General features: G+C 33.4%; 2 long non-coding RNA genes across 2 annotated transcripts in view; one reads left to right on the top strand and one right to left on the bottom strand.

Annotated features, from left to right (window-relative positions):
- Nucleotides 1-16,670, top strand: part of LOC127724622 (uncharacterized) — a 311,306-nt gene that overhangs the window by 142,929 nt on the left and 151,707 nt on the right. The window lies entirely within an intron of this gene.
- Nucleotides 8,606-15,554, bottom strand: LOC127724634 (uncharacterized). The gene is made up of 3 exons (XR_007992623.1): nucleotides 14,176-15,554; nucleotides 13,236-13,639; nucleotides 8,606-9,472 (listed from the first exon to the last, which is right to left on the bottom strand). It is a non-coding gene; the product is annotated as an uncharacterized LOC127724634 (long non-coding RNA).

Genomic DNA, 16,670 nt, shown 5'->3' with positions numbered 1-16,670 from the left:
ACGGATCACCAAATGTAACAAAATGGATCTTTTTATTAATTTATTACCAAACAAAAAAAAAAAAAAAAAAAGGATAAACTAGCGGAAAAGATGATATACCGCAAACAAAAGGTGCAAAATTAAGTACACCATATCCGGATTTCGACAATTAATGTCTCTTCAGTGATGTTAGGAATCGAAACGGTATTTGGAAGGCCATATAATTTACCTCAATTTAGGAAAGACTCTTGAATTTGGAAAAAGTCAAAATAGGATGAACGGATCATATAAACCCGAAGGCATATATAATACAAGTCAAAAAAAAAAAAAAAAATATAAACAAATCTAAATTGAAAACAACGTTCAATCTATGATTGCATTGTGGATAAAAACCGCAATTTTTTATACGTTTGCATGCAAAACAAATTTCTTAGTAGAAGGGTCTAAACATAGCACAAACAACATTTTCCAAAAGACCAAAAAAGCGAAAAAGTATATTATAACAAAACGCATTTGACTAGCAGGTGGAACAACTGATGTTCTTAAACCCTGCTGACTGCCATTGGCGATTGCCAAATGAACGGATCACCAAATGTAACAAAATGATCTTTTTATTAATTTATTACCAAACAAAAAACAATAAACTTGCGGAAAAGATGGTATACCGCAAACATGAGGTGCAAAAATTTGTACACCATATCCGGATTTCGACAATTAATGTCTCTTCAGTGATGTTAGGAATCGAAACGGTATTCGGAAGGCCATATAATTTACCTCAATCTAGGAAAGACTCTTGAATTTGGAAAAAGTCGAAATAGGATGAACGGATAATATAAACCCGAAGGCATATATAATACAAGTCCAAACGAAAAAATATAAACAAATCTAAATTGAAAACAACGTTCAAACCTATGATTGCGTTGGATAAAAACCCCAATTTTTATAAGTTTGCATGCAAAACAAATTCCTTAGTAGAAGGGTCTAAATACAGCACAAACAACATTTTCCAAAAGACCAAAATTGTGAAAAAGTATATTATAAAAAAAAAACGCATTTGACTAGCAGGTCGAACAACTGATGTTCTTAAACCCTGCTGACTGCCATTGGCGATTGCCAAATAAACGGATCACCAGATGTAACAAAATGGATCTTTTTATTAATTTATTACCAAACAGAAAACAATAATATATATATAATCTGTGTTTTCAGCCATGTATCACCTTCACTGGTGATCCAATGGAAGGATCTGTCGAAGAGTTGTCACTTGTTTAGACGTACTTATCATATAATTATTTCTGTGACTGCATCTTACGATCCTCTACGACAGATGATTTAGCTAATCTGCAATCAATTCCATCTTCGTGTCTAATATATCATGTACTTTGATACAACTCTAGATTCTACTGACGAGGAAAGGTAACACTATGCCATCGAAAGCTGAATTTTTTGTTCAGTCTAGGTGGCCGAGTGGTCTAGAGCGCTGGACACAGTGCAGGCGGTGTTGTCTCGCTATCCCAAATAGCATGAGTTCGTATCCCGGCGAGGGAAGAACAAAAATTTGCTTTCACAAATTTGCAGATTTTACCATTGCAAAATATGGTGTATTCCATACCAGAGGAGTGACTGTTAAAAGTCTGGCTATTCAGTATTTGCTTTCAAGTCAGACATCGTTTGTTTCCGCATCGGATCTCTATTATAAATGACGTCATTTAGATAGTATATAACAAAAAGAGTGACAATTTGAATTTTAGAGTTATTGTTTGTGCGTTATATTTCTTTTCCATTTCAGGCATCCAATGTTGTCAAATTAATTAAATACAATTTGATGACTTCTCTTCTTTCAGCACTCTTTTAAAAATGATCTCTGAACTCAAAGTGCCGACACTACAACAACGATGGGCTACGAAGAACGCTGTAATGTACAATTTGTAAATGATGATTTCTCTTCTTACAGCACTCTTTTAAAAATGATCTCTGAATTCAAAGCGCCGATACTACAACAACGATGGGCTACGAAGAACGCTGTAATGTACAATTTGTAAATGATGAGTTCTCTTCTTACAGCACTCTTTTAAAAATGATCTCTGAACTCAAAGCGCCGTCACTACAACAACGATTGACCACGTAGAACGCTGTTATGTACAATTTGTAATGATGAATTCTCTTCTTACAGCACTCTTTTAAAAATGATCTCTGAACTCAAAATGCCGACATTACAACAACGATGGGCCACTAAGAACGCTGTAATGTACATGCAGGATTGTGGATTGCTTAGTTGTCAATTCATCGTAACAATACTTATTTCCAGTCAAAAACACAATCAGAGGACATACGATGAGATGTATTACTTCTCACTCAAAGATCAAGACACTTCAGATTTCCTTCTACCCATCAGCTACCCGAATTTGGAATATCCGGTACTGTTGCCGTTGTTCCCACACTTGAGGCATTTGAGGTAGGGACTCAGACGGCTTTGATTTTAATTGAAAATTAAGATCTTTTCAATTATACAGTCGACACCCTTGTCGTCACATGTGTATACAGAAAGAAAGAAGAAGAATATGAACTTGAACTTGTGATAAAATACCTGGAAATTGCTATTTCACAGGTTTAAGAAAAAATTATATAGAATATATATCCTACGTGACAACAATTCCTTCCGACAACGCTTCGTCTAAGTTGTTAATTTCAGGTTCTGTATCATGAATGCTGTCTATTGAATATTATATATAACAGAAAAAGCATAATAAATTGAATCTTTCGTTTTATTGTTTAATTAATGACACATACTAAACACTAGCATTTATACACAATTAGTCAGAATTATATCAGGCTATTTGCGGACATTTTGTCAAACTATTTAACAAATGGCCAAACATTTCATTCATGCCTTGTATAAAGTTTCGTAGAATATGTAGAATGTACTATACTTCATGCTGTAAAAGTAAAGAAAACCTGATCCAATAGAGATCCCAAGAGTAGAATATGTTATCCTTTGATATTTTATTTAGAATAACAGTGGCAACAATTCTTTGTGACGACACAATTTAGGTTGTTAACATCGGATCTCTATTATAAATGACGTCATTTCGATAGTATATAACAGAAATAGGAGTTTTAGTGTTATTGTTTGTGCGTTATATTTCTTTTCCATTTCAGGCATTCAATGTTAAAAATTTAGTTAAATACAATTTGATACTTTTCGTTTCAGGAACCAACATCGAACTCCTGAAATGAAAAAAAAAAATATATTCAAAAATATAAAGCACAAACGAAGGCCATCACTGACGAGCTTATGTTATTAAAATCATTTGCAAATAATGGGGAATCCCCGCCCTCCTTTTTGTGGCCGAAAATTTGTGTTTTAAATTGAGCATACATATGTTCAAGAAATACATTTGTTAAACTTAGTAAGACACAGCAAAACATGCAGATACTTAATAGTCATGTACTACAGTTACTTTTGAATTATCTCTCTTTGCGTTGAACCATTTAGCGATAGACAAGTAGACGAAGCTTTTTTCACTGAAGAAATACATTATACTTCAAAGAAATAAGGCCACACAAATTTAATTTGTATTTCTTCGGACAAAAGCTCCAAACGATATGGGGCGAGCGAGCGAAATTTTTTTGATTGTATTTTTTTCTTGAAAATGAGTTTTTTTGAGGCGAGTGCTCTACAAACGAAGCGAGCGGTATATATTTTTTTTAAATTGTGCGATTTAGAATCCATGTTCATGTTAAAACTGGGTTATTTCATAGAAAAAGGAGGAGAAACATGCTCTAATGCATATATTTTGATGTATTGGTGCCTGGACAATACCTGGCTTTCTTTTCTCGCTGTGGTTTAGTTAATTTTGATTATTTTCGTCAAATAAGCTTTGTCTGCATGAATTTCCATTTAAATTCATCCAAGTGTATATATTAAGGAAGCATAGCAAATGCAGTTTAACAAGGGGAATTATATTAGTTAGGTAAATGACATATGTTGAATAAAATCAAAATATGTGTATGTATCCCAAAAAAAGCCCCTGAAAAATATTAAATTTTTTTTTATGTAAAATTGAGAATGGAAATGGGGAATGTGTCAGAGACAACAACCCGACCAAAGAGCAGAAAACAGCCGAAGGCCACCAATGGGTTTTCAACACAGCGATAAAAATCCCGCACCCGGAGGCAGGCTTCAGCTTGGCCCTTAACAAAAATGTGTACTAGTTCAGTGAAAATGTACCTCATACTAAACTTTTAAACATATAAATGAATTAAAATTAAAAATCATACAAGACTAACAAAGGCCAGAGGCTCCTGACTTGGGACAGGCGCAAAAATGCGCTTGTTTTTAATAAAATAGTTGTTTTCATTATATGGGAATGATTGTTTATTGGCTGCTTGACATCCAGTTGGAACTATTTATCCATACTAAGGATCAACATAATGAGTGAGGTGAATATTTCAACAACATCATGAGTAAGATAGTTTTATTGCTATGCATGTAGACCTCAATGTATTAAAATATTCCTTTAAAATACCTGTCAGTACATTCACATGCATTTTTCTGACTGATCAAAATACTCTTTCCTTTTGCTCCTAAAAGCTGCAATGCATTTTATACTCTTTAGCTTGACAGGAAGTGGTTGAACTAATTATACATTCCTAATTATTATGAGCATGCCAATCACAATACCACCACTTTGGTCTCGAACGTTGGAACTCTTAAATTTTCCCTTACAAAAGAGTTCTGTTTGCACGTCAATAGACCAACAAGAGGATATGGGGTTTCATCAAAATAAGGTAAATCTGTGATTTTTTAAAAATTCATGGGAATTTAATATTAATTTCATCCAAGATAGATAGGTCTATGTCTGTTGAAACAATGATCGGTGCACAGACACTAGACGTTCTATCAATAATAATGAAATATGGGCAATGGGAAGAAAATAGTGTCCATGTATATAAAAGAGCTTTTAATATTGATAGAACGTCTAGTGCCTGTGATCGGGATGACGATGGTTCTTACAAATGTTGATGTGATCATGGTCATCTAACGACAGATTTTTAATTTTTGTCTCTAAGAACAGCCTTATAGGTAAAACGAGATGCATTTCGAATAAATGTGTGTTCAATAACTACATGTCCATGGCAATGAGCTGACACAACTACATGTTGGCATCCCGATTTTTGACCTATTATTTATACATCGATTTATCACACGTGCGTTTGAATCGATCGAAGCAATATATGTGTTAGCGGCAATAAGTGAAATTAGGCATTAAGTTTAAATCCTAGTCAATAAGCTAACGCCTAGGCAATAAGTCTATTGCCTAAATAGTGTTAGGTATTAATCTTAAATCCTAGGATTTAAGCTTAAATCCTGAAAAAATGTGTCCGGGCATTAATCTTAATGCCTAAAATGTAAATGCTAGTAAATAAAAAGAAACCATTTGTTCAAAATTAAAACACATTTGGTACATAATAACATGATAAGAACTGAAGTTTAAAAAGTCACCAGTTCTGACCACTTTATTTTTAAACTCGGGTATAACCAAAGCTGTAAATTCACGACCATTGTTATAATGCAGTTTATGGGACGCGCTAAAAAATAAAAACATTAAAAATATGAAACCCTTAATTAAAACAAAAGTCACCTCTATTTCAGCTTATTTTGACGTACACAATCTAATGTTAAAAACTTTTTTAAGTTGATTTTGGTATGCTATAAGACATTTATAGCTTCCATTTTGGTTTAATTGGAAATCCATTAAATCAACCAGTCCTCTACTGTTGAACTCTTCGGATAAAATGACCAAGTGTATATCAATATTTGGAATACAATTTAAAAAATACTTTAAATCAAGAACAATTTATCGATTGTATATCTACTTGGAAGATTAAAAAAAAATCCTAAAATTCACTTATTGCCTGAAATGATGTTTGGCAATAGGCTGAATAGTCATCATTATAATTCAGGAAATAAACTTAATGACTGAAAATTTCAGGCAATAACTTAATGCCTAGGCGTTAACTTATTGGCTAGGATTCAAGCTTAATGCATAATTTAACTTGTTGCCGCTAACATATGCACATGAAAAACGTTTGTGTAAAAAAAATTCAAGGAGAAACTAATTTTGGAGCGGCATGCGGCCAAACAATTTGCGGAAGCGGTAATTATTTTTTGTTATTGAAAAGTCAATTTCTCCAAAACAGGAGCGGGAAAATCCAAAGAACTATTAATCAAATTGGTGTGGCCTAAGGTGTTATATATTCAGAAGTTTCATTTCAACAACTCGATATAAGAAGATGTGGTATGAGTGCCAATGAGACGACATCCATCCAAGTCAAAATTTATAAAAGTAAACCATTATAGGTCAAAATACGGTCTTCAACACAGAGCCTTGTCTCACACCGAACAGCAAGCTATAAAGGGCCCCGAAAATTACTGGTGTAAAACCATTCAAACGGGAAAAACCAACGGAATGACTATTTCTTTATTATAAATATTACAAAAAAAAAAAACCCACAACAATAAACCACCATGTCTAGAAGTTTTAAATTGTATTGTCTGAGGAATCTAATGCTGCAACAAACGAAATTATTTTTAATGTGTTCAATTTTATATAAATATTGGTAAAAAAAGAGGTTCTTTCTATTACAAACTCTTTTTTAATATATTATGTTGTTTCCCTTTTTACCATTAAGATCTTATTATATTTGGTTCGAATATTATAATTATTATTTTTATAAATAATTATTATTATAATAGATATTTTCCGCCCAGCTGTCTCGCAAAGATGTCACAACATTTTGATGTTTTGAACCATCATACCGGTTATATGTAAACTTATTAAAAAAACAGAACACGACACCAAACTCTTTTCTTTACGAATTATCTCCAAAACACAGAAGAGTCTCGAACGCCGTTACAGATAGAAAAAATATAAACGATGGAAATTGCTTGAAAGGGCCCAACAATTGCTTTATCATATACCTGTATAAATATTGATAAAAAAAAATGATGTTTCAAGTCTAATGATTTTGATTTGTTTATTTTCGTGTCTTAAGTACGTACGATAATCGACCGAAAGGCCTTATGTCTTTATAATCGATTATCTTGACAACAACCTTGACCAACGCCCAGAGGCCAAGATCACTTTAAATTTTACATCTAAAGCATCACGTCATGGGATAAATGGTGGAACATGTTTTGATCATCAAACCATAACTTCAATAAAATACTATTTGCAGCAAGGAAATTACCTTCTATTTAGCATTTTAATTAGCCATATATATATATATATATATATATATATATATACAAGTCTAAATTGAAAACAACGTTCAAACCTATGATTGCGTAGGATAAACACCGCAATTTTTATACGTGTGCATGCAAAACAAATTTCTTGGTAGAGTGGTCTAAATACAGCACAAACAACATTTTCCAAAAGACCAAAAAGAGTGAAAAAGTATATTTTAACAAAACGCATTTGACTAGCAGGTCGAACAACGGATGTTCTTAAACCCTGCTGACTGCCATGGCGATTGCCAAAAAAACGGATCACCAGATGTAAAAATGGATCTTAATTTATTAATTAAATACCAAACAGAAAACAATAAACTTGCGGAAAAGATGGTATACCGCAAACATGAGGTGCAAAAATTTGTACACCATATCCGGATTTCGACAATTAATGTCTCTTCAGTGATGTTAGGAATCGAAACGGTATTTGGAAGGCCATATAATTTACCTCAATTTGGGATTGACTCTTAAATTTTGAAGAGTCAAAATAGGATGAACGGATCATATAAACCCGAAGGCAAATATAATACAAGCCCAAACGAAAAAATATAAACAAGTCTAAATTGAAAACAACGTTCAAACCTATGATTGCGTTGGATAAAAACCGCAATTTTTATACGTGTGCATGCAAAACAAATTTCTTGGTAGAGTGGTCTAAATACAGCACAAACAACATTTTCCAAAAGACCAAAAAGAGTGAAAAAGTATATTTTAACAAAACGCATTTGACTAGCAGGTCGAACAACGGATGTTCTTAAACCCTGCTGACTGCCATGGAGTTTGCCAAAAAAACGGATCACCAGATGTAAAAATGGATCTTAATTTATTAATTAAATACCAAACAGAAAACAATAAACTTGCGGAAAAGATGGTATACCGCAAACATGAGGTGCAAAAATTTGTACACCATATCCGGATTTCGACAATTAATGTCTCTTCAGTGATGTTAGGAATCGAAACGGTATTTGGAAGGCCATATAATTTACCTCAATTTGGGATTGACTCTTAAATTTTGAAGAGTCAAAATAGGATGAACGGATCATATAAACCCGAAGGCAAATATAATACAAGCCCAAACGAAAAAATATAAACAAGTCTAAATTGAAAACAACGTTCAAACCTATGATTGCGTTGGATAAAAACCGCAATTTTTATACGTGTGCATGCAAAACAAATTTCTTAGTAGAGTGGTCTAAATACAGCACAAACAACATTTTCCAAAAGACCAAAAAGAGTGAAAAAGTATATTTTATCAAAACGCATTTGACTAGCAGGTCGAACAACGGATGTTCTTAAACCCTGCTGACTGCCATGGAGTTTGCCAAAAAAACGGATCACCAGATGTAAAAATGGATCTTAATTTATTAATTAAATACCAAACAGAAAACAATAAACTTGCGGAAAAGATGGTATACCGCAAACATGAGGTGCAAAAATTTGTACACCATATCCGGATTTCGACAATTAATGTCTCTTCAGTGATGTTAGGAATCGAAACGGTATTTGGAAGGCCATATAATTTACCTCAATTTGGGATTGACTCTTAAATTTTGAAGAGTCAAAATAGGATGAACGGATCATATAAACCCGAAGGCAAATATAATACAAGCCCAAACGAAAAAATATAAACAAGTTTAAATTGAAAACAACGTTCAAACCTATGATTGCGTTGGATAAAAACCGCAATTTTTATACGTGTGCATGCAAAACAAATTTCTTGGTAGAGTGGTCTAAATACAGCACAAACAACATTTTCCAAAAGACCAAAAAGAGTGAAAAAGTATATTTTAACAAAACGCATTTGACTAGCAGGTCGAACAACGGATGTTCTTAAACCCTGCTGACTGCCATGGAGTTTGCCAAAAAAACGGATCACCAGATGTAAAAATGGATCTTAATTTATTAATTAAATACCAAACAGAAAACAATAAACTTGCGGAAAAGATGGTATACCGCAAACATGAGGTGCAAAAATTTGTACACCATATCCGGATTTCGACAATTAATGTCTCTTCAGTGATGTTAGGAATCGAAACGGTATTTGGAAGGCCATATAATTTACCTCAATTTGGGATTGACTCTTAAATTTTGAAGAGTCAAAATAGGATGAACGGATCATATAAACCCGAAGGCAAATATAATACAAGCCCAAACGAAAAAATATAAACAAGTCTAAATTGAAAACAACGTTCAAACCTATGATTGCGTTGGATAAAAACCGCAATTTTTATACGTGTGCATGCAAAACAAATTTCTTGGTAGAGTGGTCTAAATACAGCACAAACAACATTTCCAAAAGACCAAAAAAAGTGAAAAAGTATATTTTAACAAAACGCATTTGACTAGCAGGTCGAACAACGGATATTCTTAAACCCTGCTGACTGCCATGGAGTTTGCCAAAAAAACGGATCACCAGATGTAAAAATGGATCTTAATTTATTAATTAAATACCAAACAGAAAACAATAAACTTGCGGAAAAGATGGTATACCGCAAACATGAGGTGCAAAAATTTGTACACCATATCCGGATTTCGACAATTAATGTCTCTTCAGTGATGTTAGGAATCGAAACGGTATTTGGAAGGCCATATAATTTACCTCAATTTGGGATTGACTCTTAAATTTTGAAGAGTCAAAATAGGATGAACGGATCATATAAACCCGAAGGCAAATATAATACAAGCCCAAACGAAAAAATATAAACAAGTCTAAATTGAAAACAACGTTCAAACCTATGATTGCGTTGGATAAAAACCGCAATTTTTATACGTGTGCATGCAAAACAAATTTCTTGGTAGAGTGGTCTAAATACAGCACAAACAACATTTTCCAAAAGACCAAAAAGAGTGAAAAAGTATATTTTAACAAAACGCATTTGACTAGCAGGTCGAACAACGGATGTTCTTAAACCCTGCTGACTGCCATGGAGTTTGCCAAAAAAACGGATCACCAGATGTAAAAATGGATCTTAATTTATTAATTAAATACCAAACAGAAAACAATAAACTTGCGGAAAAGATGGTATACCGCAAACATGAGGTGCAAAAATTTGTACACCATATCCGGATTTCGACAATTAATGTCTCTTCAGTGATGTTAGGAATCGAAACGGTATTTGGAAGGCCATATAATTTACCTCAATTTGGGATTGACTCTTAAATTTTGAAGAGTCAAAATAGGATGAACGGATCATATAAACCCGAAGGCAAATATAATACAAGCCCAAACGAAAAAATATAAACAAGTCTAAATTGAAAACAACGTTCAAACCTATGATTGCGTTGGATAAAAACCGCAATTTTTATACGTGTGCATGCAAAACAAATTTCTTGGTAGAGTGGTCTAAATACAGCACAAACAACATTTTCCAAAAGACCAAAAAGAGTGAAAAAGTATATTTTAACAAAACGCATTTGACTAGCAGGTCGAACAACGGATGTTCTTAAACCCTGCTGACTGCCATGGAGTTTGCCAAAAAAACGGATCACCAGATGTAAAAATGGATCTTAATTTATTAATTAAATACCAAACAGAAAACAATAAACTTGCGGAAAAGATGGTATACCGCAAACATGAGGTGCAAAAATTTGTACACCATATCCGGATTTCGACAATTAATGTCTCTTCAGTGATGTTAGGAATCGAAACGGTATTTGGAAGGCCATATAATTTACCTCAATTTGGGATTGACTCTTAAATTTTGAAGAGTCAAAATAGGATGAACGGATCATATAAACCCGAAGGCAAATATAATACAAGCCCAAACGAAAAAATATAAACAAGTCTAAATTGAAAACAACGTTCAAACCTATGATTGCGTTGGATAAAAACCGCAATTTTTATACGTGTGCATGCAAAACAAATTTCTTGGTAGAGTGGTCTAAATACAGCACAAACAACATTTTCCAAAAGACCAAAAAGAGTGAAAAAGTATATTTTAACAAAACGCATTTGACTAGCAGGTCGAACAACGGATATTCTTAAACCCTGCTGACTGCCATGGAGTTTGCCAAAAACGGATCACCAGATGTAAAAATGGATCTTAATTTATTAATTAAATACCAAACAGAAAACAATAAACTTGCGGAAAAGATGGTATACCGCAAACATGAGGTGCAAAAATTTGTTCACCATATCCGGATTTCGACAATTAATGTCTCTTCAGTGATGTTAGGAATCGAAACGGTATTTGGAAGGCCATATAATTTACCTCAATTTGGGATTGACTCTTAAATTTTGAAGAGTCAAAATAGGATGAACGGATCATATAAACCCGAAGGCAAATATAATACAAGCCCAAACGAAAAAATATAAACAAGTCTAAATTGAAAACAACGTTCAAACCTATGATTGCGTTGGATAAAAACCGCAATTTTTATACGTGTGCATGCAAAACAAATTTCTTGGTAGAGTGGTCTAAATACAGCACAAACAACATTTTCCAAAAGACCAAAAAGAGTGAAAAAGTATATTTTAACAAAACGCATTTGACTAGCAGGTCGAACAACGGATGTTCTTAAACCCTGCTGACTGCCATGGCGATTGCCAAAAAAACGGATCACCAGATGTAAAAATGGATCTTAATTTATTAATTAAATACCAAACAGAAAACAATAAACTTGCGGAAAAGATGGTATACCGCAAACATGAGGTGCAAAAATTTGTACACCATATCCGGATTTCGACAATTAATGTCTCTTCAGTGATGTTAGGAATCGAAACGGTATTTGGAAGGCCATATAATTTACCTCAATTTGGGATTGACTCTTAAATTTTGAAGAGTCAAAATAGGATGAACGGATCATATAAACCCGAAGGCAAATATAATACAAGCCCAAACGAAAAAATATAAACAAGTCTAAATTGAAAACAACGTTCAAACCTATGATTGCGTTGGATAAAAACCGCAATTTTTATACGTGTGCATGCAAAACAAATTTCTTGGTAGAGTGGTCTAAATACAGCACAAACAACATTTTCCAAAAGACCAAAAAGAGTGAAAAAGTATATTTTAACAAAACGCATTTGACTAGCAGGTCGAACAACGGATGTTCTTAAACCCTGCTGACTGCCATGGAGTTTGCCAAAAAAACGGATCACCAGATGTAAAAATGGATCTTAATTTATTAATTAAATACCAAACAGAAAACAATAAACTTGCGGAAAAGATGGTATACCGCAAACATGAGGTGCAAAAATTTGTACACCATATCCGGATTTCGACAATTAATGTCTCTTCAGTGATGTTAGGAATCGAAACGGTATTTGGAAGGCCATATAATTTACCTCAATTTGGGATTGACTCTTAAATTTTGAAGAGTCAAAATAGGATGAACGGATCATATAAACCCGAAGGCAAATATAATACAAGCCCAAACGAAAAAATATAAACAAGTCTAAATTGAAAACAACGTTCAAACCTATGATTGCGTTGGATAAAAACCGCAATTTTTATACGTGTGCATGCAAAACAAATTTCTTGGTAGAGTGGTCTAAATACAGCACAAACAACATTTTCCAAAAGACCAAAAAGAGTGAAAAAGTATATTTTAACAAAACGCATTTGACTAGCAGGTCGAACAACGGATATTCTTAAACCCTGCTGACTGCCATGGAGTTTGCCAAAAAAACGGATCACCAGATGTAAAAATGGATCTTAATTTATTAATTAAATACCAAACAGAAAACAATAAACTTGCGGAAAAGATGGTATACCGCAAACATGAGGTGCAAAAATTTGTTCACCATATCCGGATTTCGACAATTAATGTCTCTTCAGTGATGTTAGGAATCGAAACGGTATTTGGAAGGCCATATAATTTACCTCAATTTGGGATTGACTCTTAAATTTTGAAGAGTCAAAATAGGATGAACGGATCATATAAACCCGAAGGCAAATATAATACAAGCCCAAACGAAAAAATATTAACAAGTCTAAATTGAAAACAACGTTGAAACCTATGATTGCGTTGGATAAAAACCGCAATTTTTATACGTGTGCATGCAAAACAAATTTCTTGGTAGAGTGGTCTAAATACAGCACAAACAACATTTTCCAAAAGACCAAAAAGAGTGAAAAAGTATATTTTAACAAAACGCATTTGACTAGCAGGTCGAACAACGGATGTTCTTAAACCCTGCTGACTGCCATGGCGATTGCCAAAAAAACGGATCACCAGATGTAAAAATGGATCTTAATTTATTAATTAAATACCAAACAGAAAACAATAAACTTGCGGAAAAGATGGTATACCGCAAACATGAGGTGCAAAAATTTGTACACCATATCCGGATTTCGACAATTAATGTCTCTTCAGTGATGTTAGGAATCGAAACGGTATTTGGAAGGCCATATAATTTACCTCAATTTGGGTTTGACTCTTAAATTTTGAAGAGTCAAAATAGGATGAACGGATCATATAAACCCGAAGGCAAATATAATACAAGCCCAAACGAAAAAATATAAACAAGTCTAAATTGAAAACAACGTTCAAACCTATGATTGCGTTGGATAAAAACCGCAATTTTTATACGTGTGCATGCAAAACAAATTTCTTGGTAGAGTGGTCTAAATACAGCACAAACAACATTTTCCAAAAGACCAAAAAGAGTGAAAAAGTATATTTTAACAAAACGCATTTGACTAGCAGATCGAACAACGGATATTCTTAAACCCTGCTGACTGCCATGGAGTTTGCCAAAAAACGGATCACCAGATGTAAAAATGGATCTTAATTTATTAATTAAATACCAAACAGAAAACAATAAACTTGCGGAAAAGATGGTATACCGCAAACATGAGGTGCAAAAATTTGTTCACCATATCCGGATTTCGACAATTAATGTCTCTTGAGTGATGTTAGGAATCGAAACGGTATTTGGAGGCCATATAATTTACCTCAATTTGGGATTGACTCTTAAATTTTGAAGAGTCAAAATAGGATGAACGGATCATATAAACCCGAAGGCAAATATAATACAAGCCCAAACGAAAAAATATAAACAAGTCTAAATTGAAAACAACGTTCAAACCTATGATTGCGTTGGATAAAAACCGCAATTTTTATACGTGTGCATGCAAAACAAATTTCTTGGTAGAGTGGTCTAAATACAGCACAAACAACATTTTCCAAAAGACCAAAAAGAGTGAAAAAGTATATTTTAACAAAACGCATTTGACTAGCAGGTCGAACAACGGATGTTCTTAAACCCTGCTGACTGCCATGGCGATTGCAAAAAAAACGGATCACCAGATGTAAAAATGGATCTTAATTTATTAATTAAATACCAAACAGAAAACAATAAACTTGCGGAAAAGATGGTATACCGCAAACATGAGGTGCAAAAATTTGTACACCATATCCGGATTTCGACAATTAATGTCTCTTCAGTGATGTTAGGAATCGAAACGGTATTTGGAAGGCCATATAATTTACCTCAATTTGGGATTGACTCTTAAATTTTGAAGAGTCAAAATAGGATGAACGGATCATATAAACCCGAAGGCAAATATAATACAAGCCCAAACGAAAAAATATAAACAAGTCTAAATTGAAAACAACGTTCAAACCTATGATTGCGTTGGATAAAAACCGCAATTTTTATACGTGTGCATGCAAAACAAATTTCTTGGTAGAGTGGTCTAAATACAGCACAAACAACATTTTCCAAAAGACCAAAAAGAGTGAAAAAGTATATTTTAACAAAACGCATTTGACTAGCAGGTCGAACAACGGATATTCTTAAACCCTGCTGACTGCCATGGAGTTTGCCAAAAAACGGATCACCAGATGTAAAAATGGATCTTAATTTATTAATTAAATACCAAACAGAAAACAATAAACTTGCGGAAAAGATGGTATACCGCAAACATGAGGTGCAAAAATTTGTTCACCATATCCGGATTTCGACAATTAATGTCTCTTCAGTGATGTTAGGAATCGAAACGGTATTTGGAAGGCCATATAATTTACCTCAATTTGGGATTGACTCTTAAATTTTGAAGAGTCAAAATAGGATGAACGGATCATATAAACCCGAAGGCAAATATAATACAAGCCCAAACGAAAAAATATAAACAAGTCTAAATTGAAAACAACGTTCAAACCTATGATTGCGTTGGATAAAAACCGCAATTTTTATACGTGTGCATGCAAAACAAATTTCTTGGTAGAGTGGTCTAAATACAGCACAAACAACATTTTCCAAAAGACCAAAAAGAGTGAAAAAGTATATTTTAACAAAACGCATTTGACTAGCAGGTCGAACAACGGATGTTCTTAAACCCTGCTGACCATATGGCAAAATCAAAGGTACTTTATTTAAATATTTGCACCACGTGACTTTGTCCCTTTTGATCAGATTACTTCCCTTAGCTTAAGATTGAAAATATAATTTATTATAGATTTGCGGATAATCCAGCCTTTTCCGTCATGTATCTAAAACTAATGTATCTTTAAAAACTTCCTTTGGCGGATATTTACAAAAATGCTGTGTAATTCTAAGGGAAAATGCTTAAAATTTGACTTTTTACGAAATGGGAAGGTTGAAATCATCATGTTTTTAATAGAATTTGGCCGAAAACTTAAGAAAGCAGGAAAGTTAAAAGTTATTTAACTTTAAAATTCAACCTACAAGGTGTTTCCCTATATGTGAACAAATCATGAACAGTATCTTCTTGCATGTGTATTTCTGTTTTGAATCTTGCTATTTTACGATTTTACGTCATTTTATTTGATCTTATATAGCAATTACACAATGGTTACGCTTCCGATTTTTAAACTAAAAAGGCCGAAAGATTTCAGAGTAGACAATGTCCATCTGTACACGGACAGAAGCCTAAAAACATGAACAATTCACCTATATGCGAACAAATTGTTCATTCGACATAGGTATTTGCATATTGGCATTTTTATTAAAAGGGCTTATATAATCCCATTGTAATGGCTGCCGTCATGATAAGGCAAAATGGCCGCTATGCAAATTAGCAAATTACCCCAAATTTTGCCATATGCTGCCATGGCGATTGCCAAAAAAACGGATCACCAGATGTAAAAATTGATCTTAATTTATTAATTAAATACCAATATATATATAAACGTTGTTTTCAATTTAGACTTGTATATATATAAAAAAGGCGTTTAAATATATATATATATATATATATATATATAGATATATTTCTCTAATTCTTCGTCAATGTATCCCTTTCTGCACCCATTGTATAAAAAAATTTAATCAACGTGTGGTTCGTTTGATCTCAGTTCTTCATTGGTTAAGATCCGATTATGACGTCGAATTTTCTTGCTTTCCTCTGAATTTCCTATTGTGACGGCATGAAAAGAGGCGACCATGCCTGATGACGTCACATAGAAAGAACACATCTTTTTGCAG

This window comes from Mytilus californianus, unplaced genomic scaffold, assembly GCF_021869535.1.
Source record: "Mytilus californianus isolate M0D057914Y unplaced genomic scaffold, xbMytCali1.0.p SCAF_1, whole genome shotgun sequence".
Lineage (NCBI taxonomy): Eukaryota > Metazoa > Mollusca > Bivalvia > Mytilida > Mytilidae > Mytilus > Mytilus californianus.
This window is presented reverse-complemented; position numbering and strand designations above follow the sequence as displayed.